Raw genomic sequence first — 20,615 nt, forward strand, 5'->3', positions numbered from 1 at the left:
ATTTTATTTACTTATATGTTTGTTTTGATGCTACTATGAATGTAATTACCTTATTAATTTATTTTTCAGATAGTTTGTCATGGGTGTTTAGAAACAAGAATACTATTTGTATGTTAATTTTGTAACTCTCAACTTTATTGAATGTGTTTATCAGCGTTAATGGGTTTTTTTGGTGGAGTCTAAGATTTTCTTTACTTTAGGATTACATTTTCACAAAACAGAGACAATCTCACCCCTTCCTTTCCTATTTGGATGCCTTTCATTTCTTTGCCTTGTATAATTACTCTGGCTAGTAGATTACATACAATGTTTTCAGCATTTGTAATGTGACATCAAATCCATCTGTTGTAATACATTGATTTTCACTTTTCAACTTGAAAACCTGGACATTTATCACTACTCTCCCTTTCTCTTGGTCTAGTCCTTATTAAAAAAAAAAAAACCTACCAATCTATACTAGAATAATTATTTTTCTATAAAACAATTTCAAAGACATTTTAAAAATTTAACAATTTTCAAACTTTCTATGTCAATGATTTTAAACTGTGGTCTCTCAAAACAAATCCAATACCTTTAGTAGAAGAAATTATATTAATTCTTACACTATCGTTGGGTCTATCCAACAGTTGATATTAATAGATATGCTTATTTATTACCTTGTTCTAACAGTTGTAGTGGAAGTCTTGAAAATCAAGTAAAAATTTGTAAAGATTATAATTGCACAAACTCCCTTTCATGAGTCACACAGTTAATCCAAAATATTATTTCTAACTTATCATAAAGCCAACAAGTATATATGACATAGTGTTTAAAAATAATCCTAATAAGTATATTCTAAAAATGAAACATTAATTGATACTATTTATTGAATATCTCATATTTATTTACATAGAAACAAAGGAATCAAAAGCATATTATGTAACATGCAAATGACTAAAAATACTTGAGATAGCATTGCTACATAAATGCTATGTAAATGCTGACAAAAGTAAAAATGCCATTCGCTACGTTTGCTAAATATATTGTGACACATTATAAGTATTCTAAAGATATATCACTAATGCTTGGGTCAAGTGGGCAAAAATGATTCTAAGTATTTAATTGCCGAAAAATTTAGTACAGAGGATAGTATTCATGTGATGGAAAAATTTTAAGTGGAACTCAGAGATTAGAAGCAGCAGGAAGTTTTAATAAGGTACCAGGTGCAGTGTATAGGATACAAGACAGAACTGTAGGTAAAGTCTGACTCCAGCATAGCTAGGAGACATGGCTAACTCCACCTGTCCCCAGGCCTTATCTAGAAGTTGAACAGCTCCAAACCAGGTAAACAGAACAATTTTCCAAAGTCAATCAATTTATGACATTAAAGCACTTCTAAAATTTAACCTCTGACTTAAATTAGACAAAATGGATAAATTTTGATGATTTTTCTTTACCAATGATTTTAACACTGTCTTTATTTCCCAAAGATTACTGAAGGCATGTGAAATCATTGGAGATTCTATTTTTCTGACAAAATATTTAAGAGCCTTCCTTTTCTTCTAAGCCAAGTAATTAGGGCTCCTTTGTATATACATCACATACACAACACTTCTAGACAGGAAAAGATCTAGCAGTTGTAAGTTTTTCTTTCTCATTTTATGAACCCTAACACAACTTCCACAGACCATCTATGACATGAACTTTCTGACTTTTCCTGTATTTCCCTCTTTCATAATTAGTCATTCTACTTTAGGACAAGAATTTGCCATACAAGATCCTCTCTCATATAACATTTCTTTCCTTCATAACTTTTCTTACCATAAATACATCTTCATATCCACAACTTTCTTTAGATCTCTCTCCCTGACTGATTTCTGATGCCCACCCAAACCTAAAAGGTCAGATAACACAAAGCAAAACAGAGGAGAGCTTTAGATTTTGAGAGAGATCTGTCTGCCTGAAGTTCTTGGGATTCCATGAGGACAACAGAGGTTTCTCCTAAAATGGGTTTTGTAGCACCTTCTGTTTTTCTTTAAGGAGTCCCAGTCTGTCAGAAATTACCTTAGTTCCTCTCATGTGGGCACTGAGAGGCAACAAGACAGACTAGGGAACTGCTGGCAACAAGACAGACAACTGAGCACAAAAAGAAAAACTTACTACAGTCCCCATTGTAAAGATGGATAAACTGAGGCACCATGCAGTTTAAAAATTCATGTTTACATAGAGTTGGGCTCCACAGCTCACTCTCTTAACCATCCTGTAATTTTGCCTAATCTATGCCCAGTCACTGATGCACCTGTATGGTACCTCACGGCCCCCTTAGAGCTTAGAACCTGGGTTTCATTCCTGCTCTACAGCTATATAATTTAACAATTTTCCTCTGAATTTGTTGGATTCTAACCCTATATTTCTAAAATTTTATTAATATTACTGAATCTTAAAGGGAGCTTTAAGATGTCTTTAGTCTTTAGAAATATTAAACCTATAAACAAAGGACTATATGAAGTTAAACTGTATTCAAATTTCTACATGTTTTAAGACATTGAGGCAACATATTGAAAAACACACCTAAGAAACTGCAACCAATCTACTCTGGACAAAAATTTAGATACAATCTCTTCAAAATAAGCTGCCTAGTGGTATTTATACACATTCTTCCATATATCAACAGTATCTTACATGCTCATAGCCTTAAAAATAACTAAAAAGTGTCAGAATTATAGGCCTTACACATTTCTGTTGGCTTGAAAAAATGATACAAAATGCATAAACTTCTAGAGTGATCAGTTTAAAAAAGGAGTTCATACCAAAGGTAGTAATACTAGGAATCAAAGAGGGCTAAACACTGCAGGTTCTTAAAGGTGAAAGTTAATAAAACCTTGTTTTTGGTTGTGAATCTTTGCCTTACAACATTATACACATAATTCTCCCCCCTTCTTTTTCCTCTTGCAAAGATGTGGTGATGAACCAGGTTTGCTCATGCAGATGACAATACTCTTGAAAATCGTGGCAGAGAAAAAAAATGAAGGGATTATGGTTCACTTAATCATCTCATAAATTAGAACTTATTACCCCTGTGACTCTTGCATAGCTCCAGAAAAAAATATGTGAGAGACAAGAAATGGCTGTTTGCTACCAATATTTTATGTGATGCTTCATTTTTGATTCCTTGGATAACACAACACATTAGCCTATTTATGCCAGAGGTTGCAATTTTTTGAATTTTGGCATAAGTGAAAAATCAGACCTTGTTGATGACATTTAGCAGTAGGATATAAGTAATTCCCACATGCTTAGCATGGAACACTAGGCAAAAGTAGATTAACACAATTATGAAAGCATAGCTATTCAAGTAACTAATTATACAACTTTTTTTTTCCTCATCTCTAAAACATAGTAAGGGATCAGTTATTTAAAAAATACAGTGACAAGTATTTTATTTTTAACTCAGTTTTGGTTTGTTAAGGCCATTGTTTGGCATAAAAAAAATAAAAACAGGAGGAGAAACAAGAACACAAACATGAAATAGAAGCAGTAGTAAAAGAAAATGAAGAGGAACAATGAAATGAGAAGAAAATATATAATGGAAGAAAGGAAAAAGAACAGGTGTGGGAATTAAAAGGCCTATTATGATACCTTTTATCCCCTCGTCTATTCATAAAATTTGAGTAACTCCAAGAGTATCACAACAAAAAACAAGCAAAAGGATACACAAATAGTCACCCCCTAAATTTTGTTAAGAATGAGATAATGCTGCCATTCACACCTAGCTGAGGCACCAGCAGGAGGAGGGCACCCTCCAGAGATTGCAGGAGAAGGGGGAGGACTCTTTGCCCTAGAAGTACCACCACCACTGCCACGGAGGCCTTCGTTACAGCACCCACAGTTTCCTCCCCACCCCAGAATGAGATGGGCCCTGCAGTGCTCCTACTCCCCGTTCCCGGCCCCCAGACTTCCTACTGCTACCACCACTGGTGCTGATGCTAATACAACCACTGTCACCCTCAATGTACCAGCCCACCCCACCAGGCTCCTACCACCTGGTCCCCGTGGGTGTCCTCCTACCGCTCCAGTGGAGCTGCAGTCTCCATCTCCACCACCAACTGCATGAGGAAAGCTGCAGAGCCACGTCACCTGCTCGACCATACCACTGGCGACTCCTCCTTCTCCTTCTGCAGCCTGGCTTGGAGCAGCCAGGCAGGCAAAGCCAGAAAAGCCCAAAACGGGACTCAGGCAGTGGAACAGTTAGAGCCTCACCTTGTCATGCTGGTGCCTGGGTGGCAGGGATCAGTTTCATTGAAGGCACTCACACCCACCTTCCAAAGTCCAGCCTCTCCTTCTGGCTAAAGCTGGCCAGGAACTGGGGTCTGGGGTTGGAGTGAGTGCCTTCACTGAAACCGGCCCCTGGCCAAGTCCAGCTGGCCAGGAATTGCTGGGCCCACCAAGGCTGCCCTCCTCAGGGAGCCCGAGTAGGAGAGACTCAGACCCAACCAGCCCTCCCCACCCAAGGGCTGATTCCCATTCCTGACACCTCCACCCCCACCAAAAGTGCCCTGTACCCCACTTCCCCCATGGTGCCTACTACTCCCTGCCCGGTAGTCCCATGTGGTCTTCCCAACACAGAGCATGAGGGCGGGCCGGGAAACCACAGTGGGTGTGGGGGCCCTGCCGTGCAATCTAGCTCGAGTGGGAGAAAATCGCCTTCTAGAGTCTGCAGTCTGGGAAGAGAACAATCCCTTACTTGGAAACAACCAGAAAGAGGCCACTGCTGTCACTGCCGCTGCCACCTCCTCAGCTCGCCAATGCCGCTGGCAGTGTAGCCCCCGTAGCACCCCTAATCTGCCCCCTGTCACTAATAGTGTAGCCCCCAGATAGCACATCCAACACACCCTAGTTTCAGGCAATGTAAACCCAATATGCCCCCCAAAGCACTCCCCCCACACCTCAGGGAGCATACCACCCAGTAGTGCTCACAATCTGACCCAGCCACCCGGCAGTTCAGCTCCTGATGGCGCACCCCCCAGTCACTGGCAGTGCAGCACCCAACAGCGCCCCTAAACCACTGCCCACTGCCAGCATTGTAGCTCCGGATAACTCCACCCAACCCACCACCTGTCGTGGGCAGTGCAGCAGAAGATAGTGCACCTAATCCTTCCCCAGCCACCAGCAATACACATTAGTGTACACAATCTGCCTCCCCCCATCATCTCTGCCACCAGGGGGAGTATAGCCCCAGATAGCCAGCCAACCTGCCCCACCACGAGCAATGCAACACCGGAGAGTGCCACCAACCAGACCACTGCCACAGGCAGGGTAACCTCTAGCAGTGAGCCCCAATAGGACACCCAACCCTTGTCCCCAGAGGTGTACAGGGCAGCCCCGGAAAACTCACCTACCCCATCACATTTCTACCACTGTGGCCGAGCGGCAGTCTCTGATATCACCACCAACGACAGCGAGGCAAGCCATGGTGGCACAGGCTCCAGCCTCCAGCATGTAGTGGTGCCTCTTCCTTCTAGTCCTCCACCCCGGCAGGAGAAGCTCCTGCTGCCGGCCGCCCTCCTACTGCTCTGTTGCCACCACCAACCACAGCGAAGTAGTGTCCCAGGCTCCATCCATCCTCCAGCCTCCAGCAGCCGAAAGGTTGCGGCCTCTTCCAATTTTGCAAGTTGGGCACAGAGTAGCTCCTCCACTTGACACAGAAGACGCTGAAATGACGTGACGGGACCTCAGCATGCTTTATATACCGAGGTTAATGCAAATGTGGTTCCTGGACTACATGTTCTGATTGGACGAGAGAAAAGCCTCTAGGCCTACTCTGATTGGACTTTATTTTCATGCTGTGATTGGTTGTGTTAAGACTTGCTCTCATCCAATCAGAACATGATCATAAAGTCCAATCCAGAGTAAGCCTGGAGGCTTTTTCTCATCCACTCAAAACATGCAGCCCAGGAACCTCCATGGGCATAACTGCAGTATATAAATGATGCTGAAGAGGGATGAGGTTTTTTCAGGTTCTTCTATCTTCCTGTGGAGTTGTTCACTGCCTAGTGTAGAGGACTAGGAATCAGGAGTCACTGGCCCCGTATGCTGGAGGCTGGAACCGCGGGAGCGCCGCTCGCCTGGCTGCGGTTGTTGGCAGCGACGGAGATAGCAGCGAGGCTGGAGCGGTAGGAGAAGGAAAACAGTTTTGGGATAGATGGAGGGGAATAAAGAGGGTAGATAGTGCCAAAGGGAAAAAAGGATAGCTTAGTCGGGGAAGGAGTTGCAAAAAGTTGGTGGGGAAAAGTGTTTTTGGGTAGATGGAGGCGGAAAAACAGGGTGGCAAGCAGGACAGAAGGAAGGTTTTGCAGAAAGAGGGTGGGTAAAAAGTTTAAAGGTAGGTAGAGCAGGAAAACAGGGTGGCAAGTAAGAGGAGGAAAGGGGGAGGTGATGGGGGAAAACGGGGGCGAGCAGTAGGGAGAGAAGGTTTTGTGAAAAGAAGGGTGGGGCAAAAATACAGTGGGGGGGACAAGTTTTTGGGTAGAGGAGCAAAAGAGGGTAGCAAGTGGGAGAAGGAAACAGAGGGTAGCCAGCAGGAGGAAGACAAGGTTTTGTGAAAAGACAGTGGCAGAAAAGAGCGTGAAGAAAGAAAAGACAGTGGGTGAAAAGTGTTTCGATAGATGGAGTGGAGAAAGAGGGTGACAAGGAGGAGGAAAGAGGGTGGTGAGAGAGAGCAGGGATAGAGTGTTGAGAAAATGACGGAAAAATAGTTTGGGGTAGATGGAGGGCAAAAAAGAGGGTGGCAAGCAGGATGGGGAAAGAAGAGCACGAGTGGTAAAGGGAAGAGACTTTGAAAAGATGGTGGGGAAAGTTCTGGGGGGTAGATGGAGGGGGAAAAGACAGAGGTGAGCAGGAGTGGGGAGAAGGCTTTGTGAAAAGATCCTCCGTCTGGAGGGGAAATATTTTTGGGTACATGGAGAAGGGAAAGAGAATGGCAAGGAAGAACGAGGGGAAAGATGATGAAGAAAACAGTTTTTGGGTGGATGAAGGGGGAAAAGAGGGTAGTGAGCAGCAGGAGTGGGGAGAAGGTTTTGGGAAAAGACGGGGGAAAATGCTTTTGCTTGGATGAAGGAGCAAAAGAGGGTGATGAGAGTGGGAGGGTGAAAAGAGGGTGGCTAGGGATAAGGGGAAAAGATGGTGGGAAGGAACTGGGGAAAGGGTTTGGGTAGATGGATGGGGAAAAGGGTGTTGAGCAGGAGAGTAGAGAAGGCTTTGTGAAATGAGGGTGGGCAAAAAATGGTGAAGTTTGGGGGCAGATGGCAGAAGAAAAAGTTTGGCGAGAGGGAGAGAGGGCCAAAGGCAGTCAGGAAAAGAAGGTAGGGAAATAATTTTGGGGGACAAAGGTTTGGGGTAGATTTTTTTAGTAAGATCTTTTGTATTTTTGCTTTTGATGAGTTCCTTATTTTGTGTATGAACCCCTTGCCTGATGCATAGTTTGCAAATACCTGCTTCCATTTTCTGGGTTGTTTCTTCCTTTTTTAAAAAATTTATTTTAATTTAATTTTTTTTAGAGTCTCACTCTGTCGCCCACGTTCAGTGCAGTGGCGCGATCTCGGCTCACTGCAAGCTCTGTCTCCTGCCTGGGCCTCCTGAGTAGCTGGGACTACAGGCGCCTGCCACCACGCCCGGACAATTTTTTTGTATTTTTAGTAGACATGGGGTTTCACCGTGTTATTCAGGATGGTCTCGATCTCCTGATCTGGTGATCCACTGGCCTCGGCCTCCCAAAGTGCTAGGATTACCGGGGTGAGCCACTGTGCCTGGCCTGGAAACATAACTTTATTTTTTAGTTTTGTATTGTATATATACTTTAATAGCCCTGAGTTTTAATAAAGTTTCCTTTAAAATATGTATCTTATTTTTTAGAAATATACCCTAAGGCATGTGATTAGTTGAGTGGCATGTTCTTTAGTTTTTACAATTGAAGGATTGTCATTCTTTTATACAAAAAAATAAATAAAGGTGAATTTTTATCATATGCTAGAGGAAAGAAGGCAGATACTAAATAATAAATACTGTATGCTTCCATGTAGATAAAATTTGAAATTATATAAAGACAGAATACTTAAACTTTTCTGGGGTTGATGTGGGTAGTTTCATTGGCAAAGGTCATGCAATAAATGTGTAGGTGAAGGGAATATTCTATATTTGATTGTGTAGGTGATTATCTAGATTTATGAATTTGTAAAACTGAACTGGACTAAAATGTGTGCTTTATATGCAAATTATAATTCTATAAAATTGATTAAAACTAGTTAGGAGAGAATCAGTCAAGGGGAAAAGAGAGAAAATGCATGTGAAAAAATAATGCCAATGCACTAGAATTATCTTTGATGACATTAAATATAGCCTGGCCTTCTCTTAATTCTTTTTAAAATTAATGTAGATTTCTCAATCCTTTGATACTTTTTACTCAACACATCTTATATTCTCATACATGTTAATGTATGACTACATAGGAGAGGACTCTCTTACAGTTGGACTGGAACAGCTTGATGTTTATATCTAGAGATGCGTTGGAAACATAACACTGACCCGTGAGCAAGATGAAAATGGCAAGTGCTAGTTAGTGATTCATTAATATGTTGCTTGAAGTTTAGTGCCAACTGGTCTACATCGTTGAGAATGTTTAGTTTGATGGTTTACACAACTTGGCTTAAGAAGTATATGACCAACAATGTATGAGAGAGCCTGCTATAAAGATTTTTCTGCACTTCCCTTAAATTATTACAGTAAGCTCAAATCTTGAAGGTTAATATACAGATAAAATGTGTCCGTGAGACTGAGAAAGGATCTTTTAGGGAGAAAGGCTCTGTTCCCAAAAGACAGACTTTCAATGATTTCCTGCATTTTATTTCTGTTGTACTTTACCTTTACCTTTATTAAACACCAATAAGGTGGTTCTTATAGGGTCATAGGCCTTTTTAGTTTTCCAACCTATTCATACTTGGTGAAAACCTGGTAATTTTTTGCATGATAGTATTGGGATTTTACTCTGAGGCTAGGCTTCACTGTAAAAACAGCTTTTTGGAATTGTATCATTTTCAGTCTTTCCATCGTGTTCCACTGTCCCAACCACACGCACACCAGATATGAAGACTACGAGCAACCTCAAAAAGTAACACATCTATAGTAGATGTTTCTACCTCTTGTAAAATCTAAGGAAAAGATACTAAAAATGAAGGCATCAGTAAAACAGTATCATTTTAGGTTGACCTCGAGTATTTCAACATCAGTCTGGCTTCGGAATAATACATTAGCAAGGAGAAATGGGGTACTTTTGTGGTTTTTTACACCTATTATTTCAATTGAAATTGAAAAAAAGAATTAACTTGAAGTAACTAACCATAAAAAGAAGGTTTTATCAGTATTGAAATAAAATAACAAAATGCATTTGTGGGTCTGACCTAAGAACGGAATTTAAATAGTCAATACTACCTCTAACTCATGCCCCCTTCTCTGAACATCAGCTTTATTCTTATTCCATCTTACTTAATTTGGCACTGACAGATACAGACTCATTCTTACAACATATACCATCAGAAAGTGAAACCTTCACACTCTCCAACTCTTGAAAAATCTGAGATGCACTTTGACTGTTCTCAGATCATGGATCTATTGCTTGGATCAAAAAGTACTGCACAGGGAAGTAGATACTATAGTCTCAGACATTACAGTTTCAAGGTTGGAGTGAGAAAGGGATAGCTCCCTAACAAGGGAGTATCATAGAAATGATATTTTCATGGTCATACTTTTGTGAACTGGGCAGACATCCCTTTACGTAAACTACATCTCTACTTTGAACAGATAAATATCCATGCATATACAGAATTATGCAGTAATATAAGCATGACATTTCATTAAAATTTTTAACCAAAACAGTCTATTTAGGTGAATAAATACTGATACAGGAGATAGTTCTGCTTGAATGATCTTTACCCTTGGGGAGACATACATAAAAGAATGTCATACTTTATTATGATATGACTATCCAGCATTTATGAGTAAACTTTCATAATACATTTTTCCATTGTTTAAAATAAGCACAAAAACCCTTATAGTTAATTAATATCCCTTTTTAATATACAAAATGAATATAAGAAAATAACACAAATGGTATTATGCCAGCACACAGAAAGTGTTCCAGTTAAAAGTCAATCCTGTATTTTGAGAACTTGACAAAATCATAATTGAAAATAATGTATTATCTTACATGCAGATGTTGTATAATCAGGGACATCCAAATCAACTTACATCCAAATATTTCACAATCAGTTTTTGACATATTCTGTGAAGTATTATAAAACCATGCCCTCAGGAATATAAAAGCACAAAGGGAGCCAGGACTCCAAATAGCCATTTATTCATTTTCTGAGGTTAGGTACAATGAAGACTGAATTTTCAACATTATCAGGGCCAAAGAGACGTTGGAGCTTAAAGGATAACATCCAATGTTCACCATAATAATTACCATCTTGAGTGATGATGCTGTGAATACAAAGGAACACTGCATCTCCAAAATAAACTACATTTATATGACATCAGACCAATTTGATGGAAAGAAGGCAAACTGTGAATGGTAATTTTGTTTTTTAATTGTTTTCATTGTGTGTACTCATATCTGAAAATATAATACCATGTAATTAGAGAAGTTATCATAACAGAAAATAGACTGGAAGCTTTAGCTTTTTATATCAAATATTTTGCACACAAATATAGCGTTTTACTGATGACCTATGGCTCCAAAATATTGGTAGCTATAATTATGCTTTGTAAAACAGAAGCTATGAATGCCTTACTACAGAAAGACACAAAGAATCATTTCGTTACTCATTCACTGCTAGTAGACCCTGAGGCACAGCATTTCCTGCCCAGATACCTGATTATTAATCCAGTTTTTGTTAGGGGTATACTAACATTAACTAAAGGAGATCGTTGTTTAAACCAGTTAATGTAAAGAAATGCTGTAGGAACCGAAATATTCCTTTTAAATTAACAAAAGTGTTCTTTCTAGGTAGACAAAGTTTCATGAGGACCCAGATGTATACTAGAAAATCATTTGATGAATATGGAATTAATAAAGGAATATTTTGTTATATGGTTTTAGTACTTTGTTGGTGCCAGGTTAAAGACATGTGGCCCTAGATAGGATAACTCTACAGAAAAGAATTTAATTTGTTTACCTGCTTCACCAGAAATCCAACAATTAAGTCAGTGACTCTATTTTCCAATATTCATTTCCTCCATTTTCTCATCTCCTTTTGATTGATGGTATCATTTCGTTATTTTATTTTCATTGACATGGAATTCATTTTGTCTAAAATGACTTTTTGACTGTGTATATGTATATATAATTTTAAAATCAATGAAAAATATTGTTTCTCTACATCCAAGATTATCCCTCTATATTCTCTAAAGTTGATACTGTGAAACAGTCCAGATATAAGTCTAGGAATGGCAGTATGAAATACTGTAAAACTGGAAGCAATGTAGTAGGTAATCCATAGGGAAAATGAAACTCAATAAAATTGACTGTATTTAGTTAATGTAATGATGCATTTATTTTATATTTTTCATACAAGTATTTTTTTCATATTTTAAAATTTCAAAATTAAGTATACATGTGACTACAGTTCCTCGCAACTTCTTTAAGGTACTTTATCTGGCAGTCACTAGCAGATGTGGTTGTCTAATTCTTAGGTTTTTTTTTCTGCCTCATAATTTTGTTCACATTTGCTGTGGAGATTTTAGAAATCACCTAGATTGTTTGGTACAGGAAGGAAATCAACCACGGGCTGCCTAATTACTGACAATCTTTGTTTTTCCATGGATACATTTTCACCCTTACATACATTGATGGTTTTGGTTAATCCTTTCCACAAACAACCATACGTCCCATGATAGCTTGCTGTACATTAAATCAAACTTTTTATATTGAAAGTGGATAAAGTAAGCCAAGATGTTCCAGAAGAAAATACATTTAGTTCAATGTTTTTAAAAATAAGTTATAGCTTGAAATTTTCACAGGCAGTCCTAACAAGAAACGACTTGGGAGAAATAGTCCAAATACATGAAACACATAAAAAAATGAATCTATATCAAGTGTAATAAATTGTTCACACCTCAGGTTTTTTCTGCTTTGAATTTTGTCTTGACATTTGACCACATACGTTTCTGTTGTATTCACTTCTAAAAATAGAACAGGAAAGACGTGGACAACAAAAATAGGATATGAATTGAGAGAAGACATGAACTTTCAGAAGAGGGGAGAAGCATGAAATAAGGATAATTAGCATCGAGATATTAAATCTCAACAAACTAGGACATGGTGGTGTGGATAATGATGAAAGCATGCTTGATACGTAAACTAGCAATTTGGTCGAGCGAGTAATTTTGACATTCAGATTGAATACAAAGAGTTTAATAAAATTAGACTGCAAACTGCATAGTGTGCTCACATAATTGTTTTTATTTTTTCAAATGTTGCCCTTGCTCCGAATTCAGGTCTGACAGAGGAACAGATGATACAAATAACAGTTGATCCCCTTACATCATCTAGCTAGACAAAACGATGTATGTATACTACTACCAATAGAAGTTTTCTTCTTTTCCTTATATCACTAATCTTATTTTTAAATTTTATCTATTTCAATTTATACCTTTTATTTTTCTTTTATTACCTGAAAGATGCTATATGGATAACTTTCAGGGAAGCTTGGATTACTGCTGCATTTGTTCAATATGTGACATTTTCCAGTTCCTCCACAATATTCCAGTTAAGTGTGTATGGCCCATTAACCTCTTCCTCCTTTGTGTTTCAGTGCACAGACTTCTCTCATTAATCATCTGTACAACTAAAAATTCAGTTCTTTTTTAAAACTCACATCAGACTAAAACTTTAGAGATTTGACAGGCACTGGATACTTTTTTATTTTCAAAAGAATAATCAAAATGTCTCATAACTATCAAAATGAGGCTTAGATGGGGGAATATGTTTAAGACAGACTTTGACTAAGGGGGAAAAAAAGAGAAATAACAAATCCTTGGGTCCAAGTACTCCAGTGACAAGCTTCAAGTATAAATGCGAATCCTTTTAGTTGAATGAGTCACTATTCTAGTTTAAGCAGATAATGCTGATATCAGACATTTTGGTATTTTATATATAATTGGTAGGATTAATAATCCATTTTACGGAAAATTGGCTCATTTATCTTTGGGATAGCATGAGATGCTAAAATTAACTCTAGAAAACAGAAAATAATTTTACTTCAATATTTCCAGTACATCTATTGGGGCGTTTCATTTTTTAAGGTACTTTTTTAAATAAGTATCTATAAGCGTATGATAACATCAGCACACTAGCAAACACACTGTTAAATTTTGTGTAAAGAGTTATTGGCTTATGGATTCAAACATTTACAAGGTTACTATATACCTCACTAAGAAGGCATAATTCATTTATCACTGACTAGATAGAATAGTATGCCTTTTTTTGAAAGCCCAGAGATTATATTAACTTAGAGAATGAATATAAAATTGCTTTGCATTTTATTGCTATAGGAATAATTTTATTTAAATTGCTTAGTGACTTTTTGCTATTTTGATTTTGTGGTGGTGGTGGTTGCTGTTAAATTCCTTCATTCTAGCCATATTTTCTCCTCCCAATTTTTTCATTCATTTATTGATAATAACATTTATTAATTCATTTATTCATTATTTAATTCATTTATTATGTGAGTAAACATTGAGTTGGACCACCTGATGTAAATATAAAAATGAACTAAATTTTTCTTGCCATCAAGCATAATTGAGGCAGACATAAAAATATCTGACAAATATTATAATTGTTATAGTTGAAGTCACTGTTAAATAACAAAGTAGCACAGTTTGAGCTTAAACTCCACCTAGAGAGTAGAGGAAGGCTTCACAGAAGCAGGGCATGAACGGGACTTTGAAATTTGAGGAGGCTAACTTAAGAAGGCTGGGGGGTTGGCAGTCATATACAAAGCCTCAGAAAAGTGTAACCACATGGAGTAATTGCAGAAATTGACATAATTAATTTAATATTGCTTTGAAATTGCATAGAAGTGGTTACATATAAAACTGGATATGTCAGATGAAGGTCAGGTCCATATGTTCAGCTAAAGAGGTTTAACATTGTTTCTTGAGAAATGGGGAGTCATTTCAAAAAGGAATTATATAAATAGATTTCTGTATTAGTGAAATTATCCAAGGAAAAGTGAAGATGACTGAGTTCGTAGTCAAAACTGGAGTCAGAGAGACAACAGAATAATTCAATAATGTACATATGGGAGGAGGAGGGTCAATTTAACACAGGCATAGTGTAAATGATGAGCAAAGAATAAATATAAGAAATCATAATAAATTTCAGAGATTATGAACCTGGAGTCAGTATACATACAGGACAAATAGAAGTGGTGGATGCATGAGAAGAAATAGTTTGACAAAGATCAATTTTCTATGAAAGAAGAGGTGCAGTGCACATTTTGCCTTAAAGTAGCTGAGGGTTCTTCAGGTAGAGATGTTTAACATTCACTAAAATATACAGCAAAATTCTAGGGTAAAGATAATAGAATTAAAATTAACAAGATTTTATGCTACAGGTATAGCATTAGCAATTTTCAGTGCACAGTTAGTAGTCAAACTCTATCCACTTCACAGTAACTATATTGTATTTAACTAGAAATGATTTTTTTGAGAAATAGATTTTCAATAAAAGTTATCTTTAGCTAAGAAGTGAAAAGAGTGGGTATCTAGAATCTAAATAAAAAAGTATTACTTCTCTATGGAATAATTTTTCTTTCTGTCAAGCAACAGTTGAGTAATGGGAGTTATATTGTCCCTCAGGGGCCAAAACTGGCTATGTAAAATAATAATAATAATAATAAGATTGTACTCATGTATAAAGTACGGATATGAATACAGTAAATAAATACACAGTATAACTGTAGCATTAAAATTTAATGGAAGGCAATGACTTGGAAAAAGAAAAGTTCATGAATGCCACTTAGGAAAAGGTAAAAAATGAAGTTGAGAAACATTAATCTGATAGAGGGATGTGTCTTCCTTTTTTTAGTGAAGGTATTTCTGAGTGTCGTATGTAATTTGTGAAATCAGCTCTCATACTAAAAGTGACTTAATGGCCACAAAATCACAAAGACTAGTGATCTCCCTCTCTTAACATTCTTACGTCAAGTTCAGTCTGACATTCTGACATAGTCTGCCTGCTCAGTTGCTGTGGAGTTGAACAACTCTGTCGAGTCCATATCCCTAAGGGATCATAAGCTTTTATTTCTGAGTAAGGCGGAAAGTTATTGCCAAGATAATTAGTGTTAGTTATTGGAAGATCATTAATGGCATCTGCATCAAAAATCACTCCAAGTGGGAGAGCTTCCTTTCTCTTATGGAGTTTTCATTTAATAAGCCATGCTTCCACTTAACATCACCAAAGAAATCGGTTGTATTTTATAAAAATTTTTTTAAGAATGTTTGTACATTCAAAGTGAGCATAGATCTTATATAGAGGATATTTTTAATTGTATATTAAAAGTTTTTTTCTTAGCACATATAGTCTTCTGCATAAAGAAGCCAAGAAGAAACTATAATGATAAGACTTCTTTGGTACTATCACATAAATAATGAGTTGTAAACAAGCTTACAAAATACATATATACTATATAGAATATATAGGCATGCACTACTTAACTAAGGGGGTACATTCTAAAAATTGTGCCATTCAACATAGTGAAACCCTGTCTCTACTAAAAATACAAAAATTAGCTGGGTGTGGTGGCACACGCCTGTATTCCCAGCTACTGGGGAGGCGGAGGCAGGAGAATCTTTTGAACCCATGAGGCAGAGGATGCAGTGAGCTGAGATCGTGCCACTGCACTCCAGCCTGGCTACAGAGCGAGACTTCATCTCAAAAAATAAATAAGGGCTGGGCGCGGTGGCTCACGCTTGTAATCACAGCACTTTGGGAGGCCGAGGCAGGTGGATGACGAGGTCAGGAGATCAAGACCATCCTGGCTAAAATGGAGAAACCCCGTCTCTATTAAAAATACAAAAAAATTAATCAGGCTTGGTGGCGGGCGCCTGTAGTCCCAGCTACTGGGGAGGCTGAGGCAGGAGAATGGCATGAACCCAGGAGGCAGAGCCTGCAGTGAGCCGAGATCGCGCCACTGCACTCCAGCCTGGGGGACAGAGCAAGACTCCGTCTCAAAAATAAATAATAAATAAAATAAAATAAATATACATAAATAAAAATTTAAAAAGTGCCATTAGGTGATTATGTCATTATGCAACCATCATTGGGTATACTTACACAAACCTAACTGGTATCACCTACTACATATCTAGGCTACATGGCATAGTCTATTCCCGTCGACTACAAATCTGTGCAACATGTTACTGAACTGAATACTGTAGGCAATTTTAATGGTGGTATTTGTGTATCTGAACATATTTAAACATAGAAAAAGTACCTAAAAATACACTATTATAATCTTATCAGACCACTGTTGTATATGCAGTCTGTCATTTAGACTGAAGTCATTGTGTGGTGTATGACTGTATTGTTTAAAATAAGCAAGTGGCTTCTCTGCCTAACGTATGCATGATGCGAGGTCATGAGATTTGTAATCTAATTCCTCTCATGCAGAGTCACTTTGGATAGATAAGAGCAGCCTAAACCCTAGCTGAGGTTAAGTGCAAATGGGTTTGCACCTTTAATTTCTAAATTCTAGCAAGCAAAATTGTTTAAAGTATGTGAAATTAACAGTCTGACTTTAAGTTGTACTTTTGCTGAATTATTTTATTAACAAATGAATTTAAGGATTTTTAAAAAGTATCAGTTGACTGTGACTCAGTAAAATTCCATCCAAGAAAGTCAATTTCTTTCTTTCAGTCTTTTCTTATGCGTTCACTAGAGATCTAGATCTGGGGTAGAAAATGTAAGGTTTTCCTTTCTAACATTTTACTTTCTTATATGAGAAAAGTTTTAACTTAGGGTCCATAAATTGCTGCTGAAAGCAAGGGTCTGTTCAGCTGCAAAAATGGTAGAAAAAATATGAATGTGTATTCTTTTGTTTACTTTTCCCCCTTTAGGAGAGATTTTTCAAAGTAGTTCTTGCAAGCATTAACATTTATCTGGTGCTTTTTCGGTTCTCTCTTTCTTTTGTGTTTGGAGGGAGCTAGTATCATTCTTTATTTGGCAGGGGACAGAAAAGTCACCTCCATCACATATTTTTATGGTTCCCCTTTAGCCAGGCTTGTGCTTACTGCAGTGACAGCCAATTTCTCTTGCTTAGCACAGGAAGAGGGAAGCTGAATTGCGTTGGCTTGCTCTCTCTCCACATCCACTTCTCTCCTCATTGTGCCTGGCCAATACTAAAATCTGTTTGATGAGGCCAGGAAATCTCACATAACCTAACAAATTATATATAATTTTTAAATAAATTTGGTATTAATCATAAATGTTTCATGCTGCAGGCATTACAATGAATTTCACTAGAATATTGGTAATTTAAGAACTGAAACATCTATTGTGCCAGTTTGTTTTTTTCTTAAGTGTAAATTAATAGAATTATTTACTGACGTTATTGGAAGTGATTACAAAAAAAAACACAAGAAATAAACCATGAGACAAGAACATTATTCCTTTGCATATTTCAATATGGACTGAAATGCAGTAATACCTTTAAAATTTGATAATAAATAAAACCAGAAAACATTGTCAGCAATCTTCTTTGGGGAAGAAGAAAGCATTTACTTTTGCCATAGAGCATAATACATTTACATCATAATAACACCATACCTGTGTCTTTTATAACCTAGAGAATTGAACTGTTACATGATGTCACTTTTTAATAATGCAAGAAGTTCACCTTGAGAGTAAATAGTAGCTAGAGCTCAGTAAATTAACTGAAGGAAGAGACAAAAACATATGAATAGACAACAGAATGTTTTCCCTTGAGGGAGGAGAGCAATAGAATATTCACAGAAAAGCAATTACTGTGAAACATAGTAAGGTATGCAGAAAAAGTGAAAGGAAAGTTGAGTTTAACAGAAAGATGGCAATAAGAAAAATAGGTTATTAAAATGTTAAACTTATCAATAAATACATATCTACATGTAACATCTGTAGATCATCTGCTGCTTGAGTGCATTTATATGCACAACTTACCACTTTTGCTAGATTGTAAACTACATGAGAACAGAATCTGTAATATATTCATTTTAAAATAACTGACATCTCCTGTTAGAATGCCTGTCCTGGAGTTCAGATCTCAGAAACACATTCTGTAATTAGGGTCTATCCGAACATCCAGATCCAACATGCATAAATTGCCTGAGAATATTTCCTGATCTAGGTCTAGGTTGTCACTTAGACGTTCTCTTGAACTTAAAAATCCAGCTCAGAAAAGACTTCCATATGTCTCTCCCCATGTTTCTCTGTGTTCAAACATCTGAGTCCCAAAGGCTAATGATCATTCAAATAGAAACACAAAATAAGAGACTTAGCAAAAAGTATAATTCCTAAACCATGCTGCAGCAAAGATTCCCTGGTAAATGTGATATTTAAGGAAATAAGTCTGAACTTTTACCTAATCTAAATTTCAATGGCATAACGTTTTTGCCATCATAAAGGCAAGTGCTTTGCTAGTTTGGCTTAATTTTTTAAGGTATTGCCTTAATGTCACAGGACACCAACACTTACCCAAAGGTGGCAATTGGGTCAGGGTTTCTGCATTAGAGTCCCTTCTGTAGTCACCAGAAATATGTTACAGGAATAGAGATCCAATCCAGACCCCACGAGAGAGTTCTTGGATCTCATACAAGAAAGTATTCAGGGTAAGTTCAAAGTGAAAGCAAGTTTATTAAGAAAGTAATGGAATAAAAGAATGGCTACTCTATAGGCAGAACAGCCCTGAGGCCTGCTGGTTGCCCATTTTTGTGGTTATTTCTTGATGATATGCTAAACAAGGGGTGGACTATTCATGTCTCCCCTTTTTAGACCAGATAGGGTAACTTCCTGATATTGCAATGGCATTTGTAAACTGTCATGGTACTGGTGGGAGTGTAGCAGTGAGTACGACCAGAGGTCACTCTCGTCGCCATTTTGGTTTTGGTGGGTTTTGTCTGGCTTCTTTATTGCAACCTGTATCATCAGCAAGGATTTATGACCTGTATTTTGTGCCAACCTCTTATGTCATCCTGTGACGTAGAATGCCTTAACTGTCTGGGAATGCACCCATTAGGTTTCAGCCTCATTTTACACAGCTCCTATTCAAGATGGAATTGTCCTGGTTCATGTGCCTCTGATATTAATGCTGTGCCTTAAACTATTATTGCAAGAGATCAAGAGGATGTTAATATTCCCTTCAGCATGACTAATCTTTAGACAGGATTCTTCTTCTTCTAGGCCTCTGACCTCTCTTTTCTTAGAACATTTATATTGGAACACTTATCATTCCATATTACCTCTTTGCCCCTTTGAGATGCAAATCTTGTTAAAAGCATCTTGCCAGTTTAGAATTTAGGAATATCTTCCTAAAGGATCTGGGAACCATCTCTTTGAAATGTAAATATTTGAGGAGATAGCACCCCAGTTTCCAATCTCCTTGGGAGGGCAGACTCCTAACATCAATGGGTACCAATCAGCAAACACAGATGGATGACATAATATCAAAGAAAAACATTTTGAAAACTCAGGAATAACTAAATGTGCTCCATACATCCCACAGATCAGTCTCCCTTCTAACATCATGCAGTGAAAACTGCTTACCCTAGTATATAAAAACTCTCCCACTTGTTGTTTCATCTGAGTTGAGTTCAGAGTGAGTTCTGGCCTCTAACATTTACTGCAATGGCTTTGAATGAAGTATTCCTTTCCTATTGAACTTTATCCAGTGCAATTTTTGATTTGACAGTAGTTAAAAAAAAGTAGTCACATCAAATTGATTTTTCATTTGCCCTGTGGTTGTTATAAAATCTATTACATGTGGACTTTGTTTTTGCTGTTTTGAGATAGAGTTTCACTCTGTCACCTAGGCTGGAGTGCAGTAGAGTGATCTTGGCTCACTGCGACTTCTACCTCCTGGGTTCAAGCCATGCTCCTACCTTAGTGTCTTGGACTACAGGTGTGTGCCACCATGCCTGCTAATTTTTGTATTATTGGTAGAGATGGGGTCTCTCCATGTTGCCCAGACTGGTCTCAAACTCCTCAACTCCAGCAGTCCACCAGCATTGGCTTCCCAAAGTGCTGGAACTATAGGCATGAGTCACTGACACGGTCTATTAACTTGTTTTGTGATTGAGGGTCTCTGTGTTACAGGATTCTCTCCTTAGTTCAGTTAAAGATGGGATCCCTGTCACATGGCCATAAAAAATTAGTCTCGCAGACAATTTGAAGGGTGAAGAAAGTGGGATTTATTAGGGAAAAAGGGACCCTCCACAAACCCAGAGTCCCTGCTGTTCACTTCCTGTCTTGCAGATTGAATACCAGGTTCTGCCCAGGAAAAGGAGGAGCCTGGCTCCTCCCTGCTGCAAATGGCTCAGGCTTCCTGAGG

At 37.9% G+C, this 20,615-nt stretch overlaps 1 long non-coding RNA gene across 1 annotated transcript in view; it reads left to right on the forward strand.

Annotated features, from left to right (window-relative positions):
• The first annotated feature begins 5,865 nt into the window (after nucleotides 1-5,865).
• Nucleotides 5,866-20,615, forward strand: part of LOC129051296 (uncharacterized) — a 69,199-nt gene continuing 54,449 nt past the window's right edge. The window contains exon 1 of the long non-coding RNA XR_008515421.2: nucleotides 5,866-6,152. This is a non-coding gene — a long non-coding RNA (uncharacterized LOC129051296). The remainder of the gene's footprint in view (nucleotides 6,153-20,615) is intronic.

The sequence above is a fragment of the Pongo abelii genome, chromosome 19 (genome assembly GCF_028885655.2).
Source record: "Pongo abelii isolate AG06213 chromosome 19, NHGRI_mPonAbe1-v2.0_pri, whole genome shotgun sequence".
Lineage (NCBI taxonomy): Eukaryota > Metazoa > Chordata > Mammalia > Primates > Hominidae > Pongo > Pongo abelii.